General features: G+C 38.8%; 1 protein-coding gene and 1 long non-coding RNA gene across 14 annotated transcripts in view; both read left to right on the top strand.

Moving 5' to 3' along the window:
• Nucleotides 1-20263, top strand: part of PTPRK (protein tyrosine phosphatase receptor type K) — a 250435-nt gene that overhangs the window by 59404 nt on the left and 170768 nt on the right. The window lies entirely within an intron of this gene.
• Nucleotides 6575-6934, top strand: LOC128484360 (uncharacterized). Its single transcript, XR_008351147.1, has 2 exons — nt 6575-6729; nt 6824-6934. It is a non-coding gene; the product is annotated as an uncharacterized LOC128484360 (long non-coding RNA).

Here is a 20263-nt window from a genome sequence, read left to right as displayed (position 1 = left end):
AGATAAAGGTTCTAATTCGGATTTCTCACAAATCCGGTATCAAAATCGTGAGTGGTGGCAGACTACCTGGGGGGATACAGGCAGGATTTGGGGGTTAATTTGGTATAGCTTATGCCTTGTTAAGGGGTCAAGTTAGTAAATCCAGAGGCCTGGTGCTATTAACCCCTTCATGCCCACGCCCTCCACACAGTCACGGCTTGGCAAGTAGTCTTGATTGTGACAAGGTGGTATGGTTTAAATATCCATGGTTACACTGTGGTGCAGTAACTGCAAACAGCTTCAACCACTAGGGCAGGGGTGTCCAAGTTTTTTCTGCAGTGGGCCACTTCATCAGAATTGTATACGTGCGCGGGCCGCACTCATTTTTCACTGTGACAAAAAATATGGCCTTTAATAAAATATGCAGATTAAAATAAAGTAAAATGATACAAAACCTTTACTCTTCCTCTCACTGATTTCTGGGCCTAGAAAGTTTTGCGACTACAAATTCAGGATTCCCTAGATTTATTGTAGGGATGAACTAAAATGAAAATTCTGGACCAAAACATTCATGGTTCACTTAGCCAAAACCGAAAATGACCCCCACCTTTAAAAATAATAATAAAAACTCACATTTTTAATAAAAGTAACACACAGTTGGACAAAATTAGCAATATGACTTGGCATGATAGGAGTGTGATTGCTAACAGCAATCACACTCCTATCATACCCAGGCAACCAGTAAATGCTAGTACCTAGGCATGATGGGACTATGCTCGCTGTGATTGCTGTTGGCAATCACACTCCTATCATGCCAAGTCAGCCAGTACATGCTGGTACAGGGTGGCTGTAAGTGATGTGCAGACCCCATACTGCTGGCAGCATCACTACACAAGGGGGGCAGCTAGCTAGGTTTCAGCATGTACTGGCTGACTTGGCATGATAGGAGTGTGATTGCTAACAGTAGTCACAGTCCCATCATGCCTAGGTTCCAGCACTTACACATCCATCCAGTAAATGCTGGAACCTAGGCATGATGGGACTGTGAATGCTGTTAGCAATCACACTCCTATCATGCCAAGTCAGCCAATACACGCTGGTACAGGGTGGCTGTAAGTGATGTGCAGACCCCATACTGCTGGCAGCCTCAACACACAAGGGGGGCAGCTAGCCAGGTTTCAGCATGTACCGGCTGACTTGGCATGATAGGAGTGTGATTGCTAACAGCAATCACAGTCCCATCATGCCTAGGTTCCAGCACTTACACATCCATCCAGTAAATGCTGGAACCTAGGCATTATGGGACTGTGATTGCTGTTAGCAATCACACTCCTATCATGCCAAGTCAGCCAGTACATGCTGGTACAGGGTGGCTGTAAGTGCAGACCCCATACTGCTGGCAGCATCAATACACAAGGGGGGCAGCTGGTTTCAGCTGGGGGCAGCAGGTTTCAGCATGTACTGGCTGACTTGGCATGATAGGAGTGTGATTGCTAACAGCAATCACAGTCCCATCATGCCTAGGTTCCAGCACTTACACATCCATGCTATCACACACACACTCATTTATTCATATAATCATTCATTCACAGATTCATTCCCTCAATCACACACACTCATTCAAACACCCTCCCCACCCCCTTACCTGCATTGCAGCTCCTCGATGCCACTCACAGACTTCAGCAGGGGGCGCGGCCTCCCTCTGCCTTCTCTGCTAAAGCACAGAGGAAGTAGGATGTCACGTGCAGTCCAGAAGACCCTCCCACAAGTAAGTAGCAGGGCTTGAGGTGCGGCTCGTGTAAGATCGGTTGCCGTGGCTGCCGATCTTACGCGGGCTGCACCTAGAGGTCTCGCGGGCCGCATTTTGGACGCCCCTGCGCTAGAGGCAGTAATGTCCAGTTTTTTTCTCATGCAGGTTTTAATGTAGCAGTGATACAATTATATGATCATATTACATTATATCAAGAGTATAACAATTGAGTGCCGGCTTTTGTGGTCTAGTTTTATACTATTTTTCTATATCTCAGACCAGCAGATATGTTAAAACCTCTTGCATATGTAGCGATAGATTGCTTTTGTATCTTAATTTTATGATATGTCAGGTCGGTATGTTTAGGATTAGGATAACAGCTACTTTTCCATGACATAGCTTGTCAAAGTGAACTATATAAAATTAAAATATATCTTGTTTCAAGCTTTCAGTTATATTTTAAACAATGTTGCTTTGTGTATGCAATACATTTTTATACCCGGAATGAAAGCAGATGATAAAATACTGCTTGTATCCCTACGTTTTTGAGCATTTTCAAGAACACAGCCTGTTACATACTTTTTTTTTTTTTTTTCCTGTCCACTTCAAAAACTTCGGCTGATGCATAATTCTAGTTAAAGAAGCCTAATGTGGCCTTTTCTTTGACCCTGTAAGGGGAGTAATTTAAAATGGAAAGGATGTAGTGGTTACTGGTTATTCTGCTTATGATCTATCAGCTGATGGAGTGAATTTTGATGTGGATCTCCACTGTCCTTAAGGGGTTAATGTATGTTAAGCTCATTGTCAAATAGTAATTTGTCTTTTTTTAATGTTGTTGTCTGATTTCACTGCCCCATATTGTAATCGGGTGACAAGAAAAACAAGCAGACCATATAGACCAAATGGTTCTTATCTGCTTTGAAATGCTTAGTTTCTAATAGCGCTACTGAATCTGCTGGTGCTCTATAAATACATGTAATATAAAGGTTATACATGTTAAATGCATCAGCTCATGTCCAAATGCAAACTATTTATTTTGCTTTGCAACGATGGTTCTATTTGTATAGAAGATCATATGTGGTAGATGTCTGAGATGTGTTTTTTCACCCTTTTTTTCCTTTGTAAGTGAACTTAACAGTAACAGATATATAATATGCCATGATGACTGTCTAACAGAATATCAAAATAGCATTAAACAGGGAACTGGAGGCTATATAGACAGAATTAAGATACACAAAATCATATAAGAACAGTTTTTACTAGCTGTTTATTACTGGTACTTGCAAACACCTTTTTGCCATTACGTAGCTTTAAAGGTGATGTACCACTTATAAAAAACAATTGCTGTATGGCAATTCGATGTTTAAGGTGGAAATTATAAATAAGAAACATTTACATGAACAGAGGGTAACTTTCTGGAAAGCTTTGTCGACATACACTCCTAGAAATCATGTATTTGTTTTATGGAACACTAAATACAAACCGGCTTCCTTTATTGCATTAATTTGTAAATCTAAATCCTAGGTGATGCGTTCTTTATTTCTTCTACCCAATATCTAATTTAGTTTTTACACATGCTTAAATATTTATTGCAAAAGCATATATACACTTAATATTAGATCTTATCGTCCTAGGTGCCAATACTTATCTGTATGATTCAACCTTTTTTTCCCCCCTCCCTTTTCAGTTTTTTTTTTTTTTAGCTTTATATTAACTGCACTAAAAATGTATATGTTCTATATATTGTAACCAAACACAGTGTAAAAAAAAGACTGAAGTGTCTAGAACAGGAAATTACAAGCTTGACATTGAATGGATGCCCCAGATCAGGCAGCAACCTTTTACAGTCTATAACCTGTTCTATAAATAAAATAAGGCCCATTCATAATTAAGTGGGCAGATTCAGTTTTAATTCGTGTTGAAAGTGCTAAATGATTTCCAGAGAGATGCCGTCTGGAATACTTGTTCAGAGGCTCAGCTATTAGCTCTCCGGCAGCTCAGCATGCTTGTTTCACACGTGTATGCGTGTTTCGCAGCAGAAAAAATGTAAACATTGAAATGTCAGCCCACACGGGCTTGGAGCCTTTCTTGTTTCAGTATTTTGTCCATGCCATACAAAAAAGAAAATCGTTCACTTCCGCAGTGTGAAGCACTCATGGGAAATTGAATTTTGTTCATTATATTTTGACTCTCAAGTCACTGGTTTTAGTACATTATTTGAAGTAAATAAAAGTAGCAAATTTGTTACATCATAACTGAATAATAAAAAAAAACAAAACATGAATCTATTCTCCATGTACTGTTGTCTTTGGACGGTTTTTGACTGTAAGCTTGTTTGAGAGGGGGCCCTCTTTACCGGTTTGTACATGTCTGCGGATTATGCCACTATATAAATCAATAATTGTGATGTTTATCTTTGTGTTGTTCAGTGGTCCTCAGCTTAATTTTCCCCTCAAAATAGTCTTTGGTGTCTGAGGCATTGTGCTTGGCACTCATAGCTGAAGCCTTATGTCCAGTAGATGAGTGTCGTAACTCGGTTTCACAGATTCTTGTTTCTCTGTAAAAGAAATAATCTTTTTGCTTAAGCTGTAGATGGCCATTACAAAATCTCAAACTTGCGCATGGTATAACATTTAGATTTAATGAAGCATGCAAAGCATATGTTGCAGACCACACATGTGGAAGATTTATATTTTAAACAAGACTTCCAGAAATACCATGTTTTAACAGGAACCGTGCGTCTTCCTTTAGATCAGGGATAGGCACCCACATTGTTAATGGTGGACGATTTAATGATCTATGGACATTAATAACCCAAGTATGGACACTCTGGCTTTCCCTGCTTTAGATCCCTGGTGTCTCTGCCTCCTTGCTTGTAGTAAAAGCCACTCTGGTTTTGGGAGTAAAAGTTCTCCTCCTGGGAAAAAAGTCTCCCAATGAACCACACCACCGGTCACAACACAGTAGCCAGGATGCAAAAGAACACACTTTATTGGGGCCATGGTTTATATAGCCGCAGTACCAGGGGAAGGGGGGGGCATTCAACAAGAAACAAGAACAGATTAAGACAATTAACAAATGCTAAAACAATGACTGTAAATGACACAGACAACGTTCACACCAGACAAAGCTCATCATATAAACAACAATGGTGAATACACAACAGAAGGGAAGGGATTAGGCAAGTAACACATAATTAAATGCCGACTAGACAGTGAAAGATTAGGATGCATACAAATGGATACAAGGGTGTTGTACACAAGATGTAAGTTTGTGCCTTGTAAACTATTGTTCTCTTCCATCTGTGTTACTATTTTGTAACTCAAGTCCTCAGAACTCATAACTTTTATGCTTCTGCAATAAAGAACTAAACACCCTTTATCAGTGGGTCTTTCATCGCAATCCCCTTTTTCCATCCTTTATGGTGGTAGCTGCACATTTTTACAGCCCTGACCTGTGTTTACATTCTAGTCCCAGCCATACATGTGTATGTGGGCACTGAACTGAGGGCCTCACGGAGTTGGGGGCCTACAAAATGTTCCAGGTGAGCATATTTAGTTAAGCCTCTCCGCATTCTCGCTGATGTCCAGTGCACGTAAATTTCTGTGCTGATGTCCTTCTGCTACAACATTTGCCAGATTATCCCTTTAATAGCCTGGTTGTCAACCCAAAGTTACCCTGTTAAAATCTGTTCAGGAGCATAATCTCATCGGGTTTAGAACAATTTTCAATTTGTGTTGATGCCATCGCCAAGTTAAAAATGTAATTTGAATTTAAAATGTATCATTGTTTCTTATAGCTGTATTTCTTTAAGGAAACACATATTTGCCCATATAGAAGAGACTGTTTTGTGAAACTGTTGAGACATCACATATTCGTCGCATTCTCTTTTAAGAGAACACATTCAGAACTGTGGCACTGTCTTTAACCCCTTGATGACAATTGCCGGTCCGGGCACGTCACCGAAAATCGTGACGATTATGACAATTGACGTGCCAGGACCGGCACGTCTTTAAACGGGTGAAAAAATCGATCCGTGATCGATTTTTTCACTCAAACGGTGTTGCTCTAATGCCTCGACATCGAGGCATTGAGCAACACCAAAAAAAACATTCCCGCCCCCCCCCCGATCGCTCCTAGGAGCAAATAAAAAAACATGTTTGAAAGACTGCACGTCTTTCAAACATGGCCGCACCCGCCGCTGAAAAACGGGTTTAGGAAGCGATCGCGAGTCGCTTCCTTTGCTTAGCTGGTGTTGCTAAGATGCCTCAGTATCGAGGCATCTTTGCAACACCTGTTTAGCAAAGGAAGTGACTCGCGATCGCTTCCTAAATGCTCAACTTACCTTCCCGGTGCCGGCGTCTTCAGAACACACGCGGTGTTTCAAGATGGCGGCGCCCATCAAGCCGGGGGGCGGAGCCTGCTATCATCATCGGGGGGGTGTTGCTGGATGTCATGGACATCCAGTGAATAACACCCCTAGTGGTCAGATCACTCATAAGAGTGATCATGATTTCCTAAATCAAAAGCAATGTTTTCTAAACATTGCCTTTGATCAGTATTGGATCTGCCTCCCTCCTTCACTTGCTTCTAGTGAGGGAGAGAGACAGATCAGTGTGTTTTCTGCTATTTCAGGTATTTTCAATAAAATATATATATATATATATATTGATCCAAAGGCTCTTATAAGAGCCACCCATTTAATATTAACCCCTTCATTGCCATTGATCACTGCATAAACAGTGATCTTGAATAGTGGCATAGGGGTTCTTTTTTTTTACATTTTTTTTTTACTTTTTTTTTTTTTTACTTTTTTTTTTAGGTTTTTTTTAATTTTTTTTTTTATTAGAGCCATTAACCCTTTCCTTCCCCACTATTTTTGCTGCAATTGTTACCATGCAGCGGTATACGGCTGAGGAGGCATGTTCCAAATGTGGCCCTTTTGGCCCCAAACAATCTGACAAACCCATGCATGTGGGGTATCAATGTACTCAGGAGATGTTGCTGAACACATATCGGGGTGTTGTGTGACAGCAACAGCATACCAGGAGCTGTAATTTCACAACTGAAGTACAAAGTATGTGAAAAAAACAGCAAAAACAATTACTATCACAAACTTTGACAAGGGTTGGTGGTAGGATTAGTGCATGGAAAGGGTTAAACTATCAGCATCTAAAATACCCTGGGGTGTCTAGTTTTCAAAAATATATGGTTTGGTGGGGTAAATTTAATTTGCTGGCTTCAAAGATGCCCCAAATACCACATGGAGACAGAATTACCAGATTCAGAGAAAAATGGTTTTGAATTAGCAAAACGCTACCTGTACTTATTGCCCCATAACGTGTAGAAGAAAGCAAAAAAACATAAAAACATTGGGTATTTCTAAACTCGGGACAAATAGTAGAATCTATTTAACAGGTTTTTTCAGTAGTTTTTTTATGATGAATAAAAGATTTTTCAAATAAAAGTGAGAAAATGTGTTTTTTTTTCAATTTTTCGTCATATTTTATTATTTTTATTATAGGAAATTACATCATATATAAAAATTATGGTGTCTGAAGAAAGCCCTTCTTGTCCTGAAAAAAACAATATATAACTTGTGTGGGTTTAGTAAATGGGTTAAGAGAAAATTACAGCTAAACACAAACACCGCAGAAACGATAAAACAGCCATTGTCACGAAGGGTACAAAAAATAGAATCAGCCTTTGTCATGAAGGGGTTAATCATGTGCCCACCTTTTAGCACTGTGTAAACAAATGACATATGAAGTCACACCCACAAACTGTTAATACAGTTACAAAGTAAACCTTGAGCATCTGTGTGTGATCACTAGCTGATCATTAACCTTTTGCTGCTGAGCAAAGCTTTTGCAAAGAAGGGGATCAATGGAACAAATGTGCAGCGTCTGAAAATTATGTAGCAATTTTTGGCTTTTATGGTTTCCAAACTTGCTTATTTCATCTTTATCTGTAGGCTTTGACACTGATTACCAGGACAAAGTAATAAACTAATTATGCTTAGCAAGGTTTAAGAATTTAAAGGGAAACTGTTATTCTAATTGGTAAACAGCATAAGTTTATTAAGGAACTGAAAAATGTAGGATTTGTGTGTATATATATACGGTTCTTATCAGTTATATTTATTGGTGCTGTGTAATGTGCCCGGAACGGATATAATTACTGCTCCCAACACTGCTGACCCCAGTGTCCTGTGCCGGTGGATAATGGAGCCATCTAGATATTGGTGCCATCTAGAAAATGTGATTTTTTTTTTCTTTTTTCTGAAGAAACACTGACTGTTGTCACAAGACCCTGATAAGCCACAGCATGTATACTGGCTTAGGCCAACCAAGCTTGGTGCACCAGGTCCAAGGGGAGCAACCCACCTGCTGAAAAATTGTGTGCAAATTGCCCCTTTAGCACCTGAAGTGGCCCTGTGGAAAGGGTCAGCTACAAGAGAGATCTATGATCTTGCCCCAACTAGTCCAGTTGTACACCCTCCATAGCATTCTGTACCCAACACTGCACGTTCTACTAAGGCAGACCACCATGGAGAAGGGTGCCTGGACTTTTTGTACGTCAAGAAGATGTAATGTGTCGTCGTTTGTTGAACAGTCTCATACAGCAATAAAATTTTGATTCGGTTTCTCCCAAAACCCATCAATGTTGGTAATTTATTATGGTGTGATACTGTATCGGTAAACTGATCTTCAAAAGGAGCATGCGAATTGCCATAGTTGATGAATTTCGGCAGGGCAATCTTGATGTGGGCCCTACCAGCTGTAACCTCAGACAGCAGAGTAGATTTGGCTAATTAACACTGAAAATCTACAGGCAGGTTAAGAACTCATAGACATTAATATGTAAAAAGTGACCAGCCTTTCTTTTTGACACAGTTCAAGCATCTGTAATCCCAATTAATCCTATGATAACGAATCTGATACAACAGTTTGAAAAGTAGGGTTGTCACTAGCAACCAATGAAGTATTCCTGCTGAGTAGGCTGATGCATTGGTTTCTATGGTGATCAGACTACTTTTAAAACTTTGCACCCGAATCACCTTTGAAAGCATAACCTTCAGCGTCTCTAGGAAACTAAGTGTTTTACATGTGGATATGTATATGTGCGTGTGTGTGTGTATATATATATATATATATAGTGTGTGTGTATATATATTTATATATTTATATAATTATAAATTATATATTTTATTGCGCCTGCAACAGCTTAACCAAGAAAATCAAGAAATATTTAACTGTTAATATCATTATACGTGTTTTTTTTTTGTTTTTTTTTAAATGGTTTAGCACATAGCCTCTTTTTCAGCTGAAGGACTCCATTTCCTTAACTCATTTCTGTTTCCCGTTTGTTTTGTATAGGTGCTTTTGGCAAAATGTGTCTTAAGCATTTTCCTGTAAAATGTATTATTATTAGAGAAGGAGAGGAATTAAGAGAAACTACTCAGTATGACAGTGCAAGATGAGGGGTGTCAAGCCTAAGGGGAAGAATCTGCTGACTGCAGCCTGTGAAATCCATAGCTATGTTTTTTTCTTTTGCTTTTAATCTATAATAAATGACTCAAAGAAACCTTTTTAATATTTGCAATGAAGCAAAGTTAGTGTGGAGGTGGCAGGCGGGTGCACGATGAATCCGGTGAAACCAGCAAGAGTAAAAATTGAAAAGGGAATTTGGATAGACTGCAGTAACAGTTTTATTGAGCTGACACATGAGAAAGGAAATTAAAATCCAAGACGTACAAACGGTTTGGGTTCCTAATAAACACAAAAGAGCGGGAGTAAGCAAGTCGCTGTTGCCGACAACATTTTTGACAATTTTTGGCGTCGTTCTGCAGTCTCTCATCTGTACCTTTTTGTTAATAAAAAAACAGACAACCTGTGGTGGAGAATGCTCAAGAGGCAGGCAGCATGCTTTCACATGTCTTGAGTGATGTGCTTTTTTTTACTTTGATTTTATTTAAACTTTCCCCTGCCATCCATTGCTAGTTTGATAACTGTGCTAGCAAGATAGCTATTTACATGACATACAAAGATCCCTTCTTTAACCTTTTTGCATCCAGTGTTTTTGGACACTTTTCAAAGCAGGGAGACTGGATGGGTCAAAATGGTTCTTATCTGCTGTCAAATTCTATGTTGCATTAAAAACATATACAATCTTTGTATTTGTCCATCAATTAATCATCTGTTTATTATTTGAAACACTCTTGTTGCAAATTATATAGCGTTTTTACGGGGCTGAAACGGCCTTCTTTAGAGACCATATTTATATATTTGACCCATCGTTTGTTATGGAAAATCTGGTAAGCACACACAAACCTAGTGTAGCAAAGACATGCAGTCATGGATGTAATTTACCCCATAAACCATGTAACACTGAGTAAGGAATCAAGCTGTGACACATTTTGTCCTCCTCTGTATGTCTGTGTCAGTGTACCTCTAATGCACATTCTAGATAGGGTAAGTTAGAAAGCATTGTAGTTGAGACAGAACAGAAATAGGATTGGAGCCACGTACGTTACTGATACAGGCACCAAGTGCTGCTCAGCTCTAATACGCCACGAGATGGCTACCTGGTAAACAGTAATTGAAAGACACAGACGTCAATCAATATCACAGCTTGCCGGGACAGTCATGGGAGATCAGAGGATATACCCAACCTGTGATCCATGCTGTCCCCAAAAGTTGGTGATGTCTAGTGTAACTGTCTGAAACTCAGGACAGAAAATTGGCCAGCTGGGAGGTATTTTACCTGGAGAGCAAAGACTTCTCTGGACGCCAGCCTATCACCTTTGATAACTATCACCAACCTAGATGATACCCTGATGATTTTAAGGTGTAGTTGTTATTGCTCTTCCATGGTAGGAGATACAACCTTTGAAGAATACAGACAGTGTGGCAGCAATAAAAATTGTGCCGTTGGCTGTAATTTCTGTAACCAAATACATTAATTCTTGCTTGTTCTGTGTTTAACATAAAATGTGTTTGCAGTCTCTTTGCAACAACTTGATTATTTGAATTAGATTATTTAGGCATCATAATCAGTTTTGTCAGATACAATATGACTATGGCATTCTGAGCATATGTTGTTTTAATATTTGAATGTTTGGAAATTAAGAATATAAATAATTTAGAACCAAGCACGAAGAATGTAGATCTTCATTTTAATTGGGTCTGCTGCCAGGATTCATAGAAATGGTACAATTTAATATGTTTATATCCTTTTGGGTGTTTAATGTAGTTTTTCCACACATAATGCCACTTAGCCGTACTCCAACAAATGTGCAAAGGTGCAAAGTTTTAAAAGTGGTCCACTTGAATGCTCCGCATTATTGGATTATTCCTTTGGTTACTGTGGTGAAAATACCTTTTTTAAAACTTTGCTACGGAGTAGCTTTTATAATAAATATCCTACGTTCGGCCATAGAAGCTATCCAACCGTACTAGGAATCTTATGAAATAAAGAAGTTGCTCATTAAATTGGTTAATGTCGATGTAGGGTGTGACAGAACTCCCTTGTACCCCAGCTGGGTAGCTCCCTCAGAACATTGCTTCCTCACTTACCAGCTCTCAAAGGAGCTAAGGAACATAATGTATGACACCACCAGTCACCCAAACCACTAGCCGAGGCTTAGCGTAGAGTGAGGGAATCGTGGCTATTCATGTCATTAGGCAACACCAATGTGGAGTGAAACAGGAACTCAGTTTATTGAAGACAGATATTTATGCACAACACATGAGATTATACCCCTAATCCTATCATCAACCACCAGACAGCCTGGCACCGCCATACAGTTCTATGGCCAGCAATGCCCACCTGACAAAGTGTCACTATTTTGTGGTGATCCTAAGGGAGCGTCATCAATCCCTGGGTGTCAATAGACCTCTCAGGGTCCGGAGATGTTATAATCCAAAAAGCGACGTGATCCGGCGTCTGGACCCTGCACAACAGCATCAGAAACTTCTATGGCATAGTCCGCACGGTAGCCAGGCCAGAGTTCCATAGCCATAACTGGGTAAACCCCAAACGCTAATCATTGGTAATAACACTAGGGTTCTCAAACAAGCTCCTCTCTGTACCCATTACAGAGTGTTGCCCAACACAAGCTTAATGTAACCTCAAAAAGAATAATGTGGTGGGACAAAGGGTGTTCGTAGACATGCTTGAAATAGGTAGTTGACAATCTAAGATTTAGCCTAATGAAAGAAAAATACTCTTGCACAGCATCTTGTTTTATAAGCACTCATAGAAACGTTTTAATGGCTCCTGTACCTGATTCGCTAAGAGAACGCTTTATTAGAATGTTCACAATGAGGGTTCAGATGTTAAGGAAAGAAAAACGTTATTCCTAGGTATTTTATTCGTGACCAAAAAAGATAATACATGACTTTAGTAGTAACTGGCTGCATAATGCTAGCCAGTCTTCAGATTTGTGTGCCTTGCAGCCTTTCCAAACCCCACACTCTTGGAAACAGCTTTGGTATTGTTACTTGGGGAAAATAACACAAGTAAAAGTTGAAAGTAAAAGTAGAAAGTAAAGAAGAGAATTTTGATGTTGAACATTAAGAGTGTGACCTACAACAAGTTTTCGCAACATATGGCCCCTCCTGATTGAGCCAGGGGCTGCAGTACCTGCTTTGTTTAGTTGTGTTTGGTAGGCAACAGGCTACATGGCACTTATCAAAGCAATAATTTTGTTTTTCAGTGGTATAGAAGTTTGAAAAACAGCAGCCTTGTTTGATATTGATGAAAATGTTTTGTTCGTTGAATAAACTGATTTTGCTAGCCTGGAGCTCAATGTTATAAGTTATTTGTTGTATTTGGCCATTTCCAAACAATACGTGGCCATTGCTTTATGGCAGGCATGTCCAAGCTTTTTTCGAAGCGTGCCAGATTTGATGAAGTGAACATGTGCGAGGGCCGACCATTTTGCCTGACATTCTTTGAACCATTAAAATTAAATGCAAATTAACTATTTTATGCAAAGTTTATTGAAAACAGCATACTTCTCATTTTGTGACATGGATGACAACTCTAAACAGGTGTTAAGTCACTCTGCCTTTAATATAAAAAACCCCCAAAAAACAGATCTATATTTGGGCAACTTATCTGGGGGGCCTTATCAGTCCTGAACGCGGGCTGCAATTGGCCCTCGGGCCGAACTTTGGACATGCCTGCTTTATGGGAACCTTTTTACCTCAAAAGCTTCCTGGAAGATGAAGGCAGAGGTACATTATTGTTTACCACAAGGCATTATGAAAATGACGTGTAAGCTTTATTTGGCATACTGTGACAAGACAAGATTAGAGCTTTGCACACGAACATCAGAAAGAAAATTGCCTCCATTTTGTTATGTCAAGTATTAAAATAAAATAAAAAATTTTTTTATTCAACTCATGGCGTGTCCCCATATGTGCCTTTTTTGTGTCATTTCGTATATTAAATGTCATTTGTGCCATTAGCCATTGTGATATCCTTTTTCTTAGACAGTGGAATTGCTTTTACTGTACCTCATGACTCATGAAGCAGAGTGGATAGATATGTCATATGAGTCAGATGTCAGAAATGAGAAGTTGATAATTGTAATTGAAGTTTATGCTGCAAAAGCACAAATGTCAATCAGTTCTGTAGCTCAGTAGGATGGTCTGGGAATATTTCTGATCTGCCTATTTAGCCCATCACCAATATCTCTCAAAGTGGGGACAATAGGACAGCGACTAAACACAGTCAGGCTTAAAACCCGAAAGTTGGACAGTATGGAATAGTGAAAATGGTGTTATCACCCGCAAAATGAAGGGATAGCCACTGCAGCCTCAGGAAGTACCTTGTTGGGCTCCATAATGCATCAGTAATACAGTGAGAAGATATTTCGCATATCACTGCAACCTGTGTCAGAAACTAAACCTCACTGGTTGTAATTTCTGGGCCTTCCAGATTTTGGTTTTATGGGCTTGTTTGTACAGATGCTTTTATTGCCTATCCACATAGCACATATAGTGGAGTGTTAGTCTTGTAATTTCCCTTGAGGAAGCGCTAAGCATTGTCAAGGCATGCTTACCTGTTTGCTTTAGATTCCATTTCACAAATGTCCCCATTGGGTTTTCCCTCAGTCGCTCATGTACTGGAGATGTTTAATCACGCTGCCGTTGATTGTCCGAAGGGACCCTTTTTCTTCACACGTTATCAACGAATACGTTGGGTTGGAACATGCCTCTGTGTTACACTGTAAAGTGTTTTTTAGCGTGTTTAAAAGGCACAATAAAAATAAAACTGCACAATTTTCCTTGAACACTTTAACACCTATACATTTCAGATAAATATACTTTGGTTATGCTGATGAGTTTTAGATTAACATTTAGGAGAACGTTAGTCTCCTAAATGTTTTTTTTTTTTTTAACAATGGCAAAATTATTTTTTTAACAATGGCATATACTCTGTTTTTGTGATACTGAAATGTCTGCACATAATTTTAGCTAGTTTGTTGTCTTTTGTTCCTGATCTTAAATAATGGGCCAGAGATTTTTGTGGTTCCTCTCATATATACAGCACCAACTGTTGCTCAACCAAACGAACTGTTTCATTTAACAATGATGTCTCTTTCAAGAGTTTAATTTATCTTCAGGAACTTTTTGTAATTGTTTTAAAATATTAAGAACTAATCTTCCTCGGCAATAGTCTGTCTTGGTTTTCTTGTGCAATATATTGGAAATCACCACCTTTCTTCTCACTTTTCTTCTGAGACTTGCATCCAGATAGCAAACAAATTTGGTTGGGTCATTCTTAACAGCAGGTTATAAGTACCCAAAACCTGGACTAATGTAACAACTTCTAGGACTACTGCATAATACTTAATTTAGGCATGGGACATTGTATTGGTCAGAACACGATGAGGTATTGGCATACCTACTTAATTTATATAGAACTGGATTTATCAATAAATGGTTATTGTCTTTGAGTAATTGTGTACTTTTAAAAGTACCGCTAATAAAGAGTGCAAAGTAAACCCTTCCAAGCGGTGAAGAAAGGGTGTTAGAGGAGCAAAAACACTCTCAGTCAAGGTACATTGATTCACATGGTCTGTTTATCTGGATGTTTTTTGCTGGATGTGAACGTTTACATTAGCTGCCATTAAAACAATCTTCTTTCGCACATCTATCTGTTCCATTCCTGTGATCAGGGTGTGTGGGGAGCCTGTTGCCTGCTGCGCTTGTTTTCGGTCTCCTTATCACTTACACAGCAGATAAATTATGGATTGAGTAAAAAGACCTCGGCTTGTTACTTGTGATGCGGCTTGTTACTTGTGATGCGGCAGTGGTGAAGCAGAAAGAGCTACGTTGGGAATCTGCCTTATTTCTTGCATGACTGGTTAATTATGATTCAGGGGCTCTTGTATCGACGTCACTACAATTATCGCTCTTCTCTCTGATCCTGTCACAAACTGTTTTATCCTCGCTAATGCCGGCGCTCCATGTAACCCTTCTTGTAGGATAAATACCAGACTAGAGAGTTTTGCCCTGTGAGCCAGGGAAATTGGACTGGCTAATGGCTTATATTTTGTCTTTGAATCTGCAGAGCATGAGATAAGAATCCTGTTAAACAGAAGGAAGTAATTACATTTTTATGAATCCACTTTATTACAGTTAAAATCGTAATCTGAATTATATTGGTGTCAAAGAAAATAGATTTCTGCCTTAGCCCTCTTTATTTGCAGTTTTTATAGTGTTACATATATGTTGGTTGTAGTTTTTGTGGGAAAAAGGGAACAAAATCAAAAATATATTTTAAACCTCTAATGGCCAATGTTAGGACAAGACTTACTTTATTTTTTTGTAAAGGTTTTCCCGTAAAGATTATTTTTTTCCGTACATTTTTATTTACTTAAAGGGTTGGTAGTGTTAAGATAATTTGATTCTTGTAAAAAAAAAATTGATTGGTAAACTCCACCATAGAAGCTGAGGAAAATCATTTTTAATCAGCCTTTTAAAAAAGACTAAGTGTGTACAGTAGAAGTACCAGGCTCCTGATTGATGGTGATGGGCTGCATCCATAGATAAGGTACTTCCCAGAGTAGACTACCTGGAGCTCTCCCTCTTCTGGGCCAGAGGGTTAGGTATTGGGTGCAGCTAGCCTTGAGTGGGTCGGAAGTGGTAAAAGGGGAGAAAGATGAAACAGATATATAGAGCCGGTGAAACTTCCAGGGGTATATATGATATATTATTGTCTTTTAATTGACTTACCTGTATAAGGTCTACCCACAACCAAATAATGCGCAATGTATCCTATTTTGTACATAGAAATAAATATATATATAAATACGGTACATGGATCCCTAAGGTCTGATACCCAGTTTTTTTTGTATGCATGTTTTATCAATTATCTTAAATAATGCATGTAGCATTAAATTAATGTATTGTACTGCATTTAATGCGGTACTATACTAATTAAATACATTGAATACAATATTCAGTGTAGTACATTGAAGCCAGCTATCAAAACTGCTTGCATTGGATTAACATTGCAGATACCTAGAAACACTCCAGATTTCAGAGAGAAAATCAGAGATGATCTCCATGCCCTGGGTCAGTGTGTTAAATCTCTGGGTGGGGAGAGTGTTTGGCCTCAATCTGCTCCCCCTCCGATTATCTGCTCCGTTTAAAGGTGCACTCCACTGCCCCATGCAGCCCCCGTACAATAAAATAAAAAAAGCTTTACACCGAAATGCATTGTTGTGCACCCACTTTGCATACTTAAGTATATTTTCCTTGCCACATCCATAATAAGCATTACTTTTTGTGGTCAAAAACAAATTAATGAGAAGCCAACATGTCTTTCATAATGTAGCTTGAGATCAAGTCTAAAATTGTGAGCCTGTTAATCCTAAATGGATACAGTACAAGAAGCTGAATTACTTAAAGCCCACAGTTAATAATAATAACGAAGTGTGATCCATATGGGATGATATACACATGAGTTCCATAGGAGGCCTTCAATGTACGACGTGGAACAGTTTATGTATATCTGGTCTGTTTTGGTATTTTCGACATTGCCTGAGGTTTTGGAATGGCTTCCAGGTGAACAAAAGGTTCATCTGTGTGTCTTTGAGGTTAGACTGTGTTAATTAAAGTCGGGCTTCCCAATGAATTAGGCCTTTGTAATTTTTTACTTTTAAAATAGTTCTCAGCGTGCCATAGGTTTTGTGGTTAGGAAAGAGTAGCTTTTGGCAAATAAACAAAATTGGAAAACTGAGACACATGCCTCCTAAGGGAAAGAAGGTTAATTTATATGCTAGTTAGTGTATGCTTATATATTAAACCCGTTGAATTTATTTGAAGGTATTTATAATCCTTTTTATAGCCCGATTTAAGGAATGTGGCAATGGACCTGTTTTAAAAGCAGTAATGCTATAATACGATGGTAGGATAAGCGTGACGTTTTTTTTTCTTTTACCTTCAAATCACATGGCTCCTTGTAAGCTGACAAAAATATCTTATGTCATCAAACTAGTTCAGATCCTGAAATAACACCAACACATGCTCTTCAAGAAAGAACAAATACACGTTTTTATTAAATCAAAGGCAAGAAAAGAGTATATAATTAGCTTAAGGTTACTTGAGCAACACAGGGAAAGCTCATGTCCGCCTCAGCCAGGGCCCGCAATTGAGAGCACACTGGACATGATGTAGTCCCATGTTCCAGCAGACCTTCAAGCTAACAACTGCGCAACATCTTTTATTGCTTTGAACAGGTCAGTAATGACTTAACTAGATTCTAATGGGACAATAGCCGAAGGTTCACAGGCACTATGTGTGTGTTAACTACATGCAACTATGAACAATAGCCTAATGTTAACGTGTGTGACTACTGTACAGTACAAAGCCGAACATCTACAAAAGATAAACCGGAACAGAACAGCACAGAGAATAACTACGTGAGCATTAGGGAGCCATAAAAAACAACTCCCATCACATTCCTTTAACATTTCCCACTACAGAAATTATACAGTGTTTTTAGAGCAGGCGGTTGGGGTCAGGTTGTTTGTGATAAACAGGAGGTGGGGGGGGTTATGTTTAGGACGGAGTGGATTAATCACTGCTGGCATTTGTGTCCTGTGCCAACAGATGGCTTGTTTCTTTCCCATTTCATAAGATCCTCCAACCTTTTGTTTCTTTCCTGAATATGGGTTTCAGTTATTTTCTGTCAAGAAGAGTCTACATTAATAATAAAACAATAATAGTACCAGAAGGTGTGAGAGAATCTTCTTTTAATACCAGCCATCCCCTGTAGGCATGCAGTAGATTAGCATTGAAATGTATGGGGTTTTTTTTCATTTTGTTCAATAAACTTTAATTTCTCTGCAGGTCTAGAGGCTGCCATTTTAGGCAACCATGTGATATTTTGGCTGACTTTTCCTGCTTAGACACCACACTGAGCTAATTCTTTATGGCACCCAAAATAAAGACCTGCTTATCTCATGATGTCCACTCTGTAGACTTTCATGAGGCAGATGGGGTTTTCTGGGGTTTATTCGCTACAGGGAGAGTTGTGGTTTTTATGGTTTAAGAATACCGACTTTAGAAGTTTCTCCAGCTTGCCTCGTATAATGTATAATCCAATGTGTGAGTAGACTTTGAAGAACCTTCACAGGCTTAACTATACATTATACGACCAAGTTACACTTGCATCAGAATCTCACATAACCCATGGGTTAGAAGGTTAAACACTCTCCTGTTAACTCTTACTAAATAGAGCCCTCTGGGTCATTAAGCTTTTTTGTGTGTCTGCCCCTTATATTACCTCCATTCTCTAAAATATGGAACATTGTGCAGCTGCAACTCTATTGGGTTTTACATGTTATGTTGAGCTGCTCTGCATGCTGTATCATTTAAGATCTTATCTTTTGGCATTATCGCCTATGTTCTCTGTTTATCTGCTAGCTGATATGCCCCGCAAGTGATCTGCTCTGACCTAGCAATGCATCTTACAGGTAGCATATGTACGCTTACGCTAAGTAAATATATGCTTTTTTATGCAAAACATGCTTTTATTTGGCACAGTAATGTTACAGATGTGTAATTATCACCCCAACTGTTGCTTTGACAATACATTTGGCCTGATCTAATTCTCAATGAGCAGTTTTCCGCACAATTGCTTTGGTTTGCGAGCAGATGCTGCCTGGGTGGCGTTGGTGCAGCAGCAGAGAACGTTGGAGTTTGCCGCTAGCCATTGTTGCTGCAGGGCATTATCTCCCAGAGAGGAGCGTGTTATTGATAATATCTCAAGCCTACTTTGTGATCTCTGTGGGCTGTCAAAGCAGGCTTGTTTTGTGTATCATAAAATCATAGTTGACAGGGCACATTACGGAGCTGCAATTATCATTTGTATTACTGATTTGTTTCCTTAATGTATTTATTATAACAAAGTAGATGGTGGCCTCAAGCTCGTGACCTGGTATTAAAATCTGTAGCTCTGCGAGATACGGAAATCCTTTCAATGTGATGATGCTGGGTTTTCATTACTTTAAAGATGCTGTTCCACATAAAAAGAAATTAGTGTTTTCTTTGGTAGATCTGCCATTTTATTATTTTAACGTTTAGAACTACATTTTTAATGGGGACCTGTAAAGGCGGCGATTCTCCTATGTCAATTTTTTTTCTTTTCACAGGTGAAGAATGCTCATTAAACTACATTATAGTTTCACATTAAGTATCTCTATCTCTAGGTATTGAGTCTGCAATAACACTGCAGAGGCAAATGCATTCCATCTTTTTTAAAATATATATAGAAAATATAGAAAATATATATATGGTGGCTTTTGTTTTCTGTGTTATATCAATTTTTTTATGTAATTATCACTATTTAAAAATAAAAATAGTATTAGAGGGCAATGTTAGAGCACACTAAAGGCACCATTGTATGTCTAATATGAATAGTCTCAGTAACTTAATGTACTTTTTTGTTCTTTCACTGTATACCTTCCAACATTTCATACTGGCAAAGAGGCGCATTTTATGTAGATGTGTTTTGATTAGCGATGGCTACGATTGTTCTGGCAAATTTTACCATGTTATTGTTTTACAGGCCTGTAGGTCTTATACTCATATCTACCAAACAGAAACATGTCCTTCCTAGAAAAGAAAGAACGTTTGTTTTGCGGCCGGGTACACAAAGCTGTCATAGGCAAACTTAATTAGTGGAAAGCACTTATACTGTGATTGCCTGTATGTTGGAGGTATGCTTTTAGGACACAAACCATAATGGCCTGGTACCGTCCACCATAAGCTCGAGGGTTTGAAAAGGGTTGTTTTTAATTACCGGTACATTTTGATAAGTGTATAGAATTGTAGAAGAAAAAGGCATATGCCCGAGGAAGTGAACTGGGTTGCCTCGAAAGTTTGTGCTCTTACACTTGGGCCAATAAAGGTTTTACCAAATCTTTTTTTTTTTTTTTTTTTTTCCCCTTTCAATTTATTTTCTATTATGTTGGGGGAGAAAAATAATGGTCCCGCGTTTTATTTATAT

The sequence above is a fragment of the Spea bombifrons genome, chromosome 3 (assembly GCF_027358695.1).
Source record: "Spea bombifrons isolate aSpeBom1 chromosome 3, aSpeBom1.2.pri, whole genome shotgun sequence".
NCBI lineage: Eukaryota > Metazoa > Chordata > Amphibia > Anura > Pelobatidae > Spea > Spea bombifrons.
The sequence above is the reverse complement of the archived record's forward strand: the minus strand, read 5'-3'. Positions and strand labels throughout refer to the sequence as shown.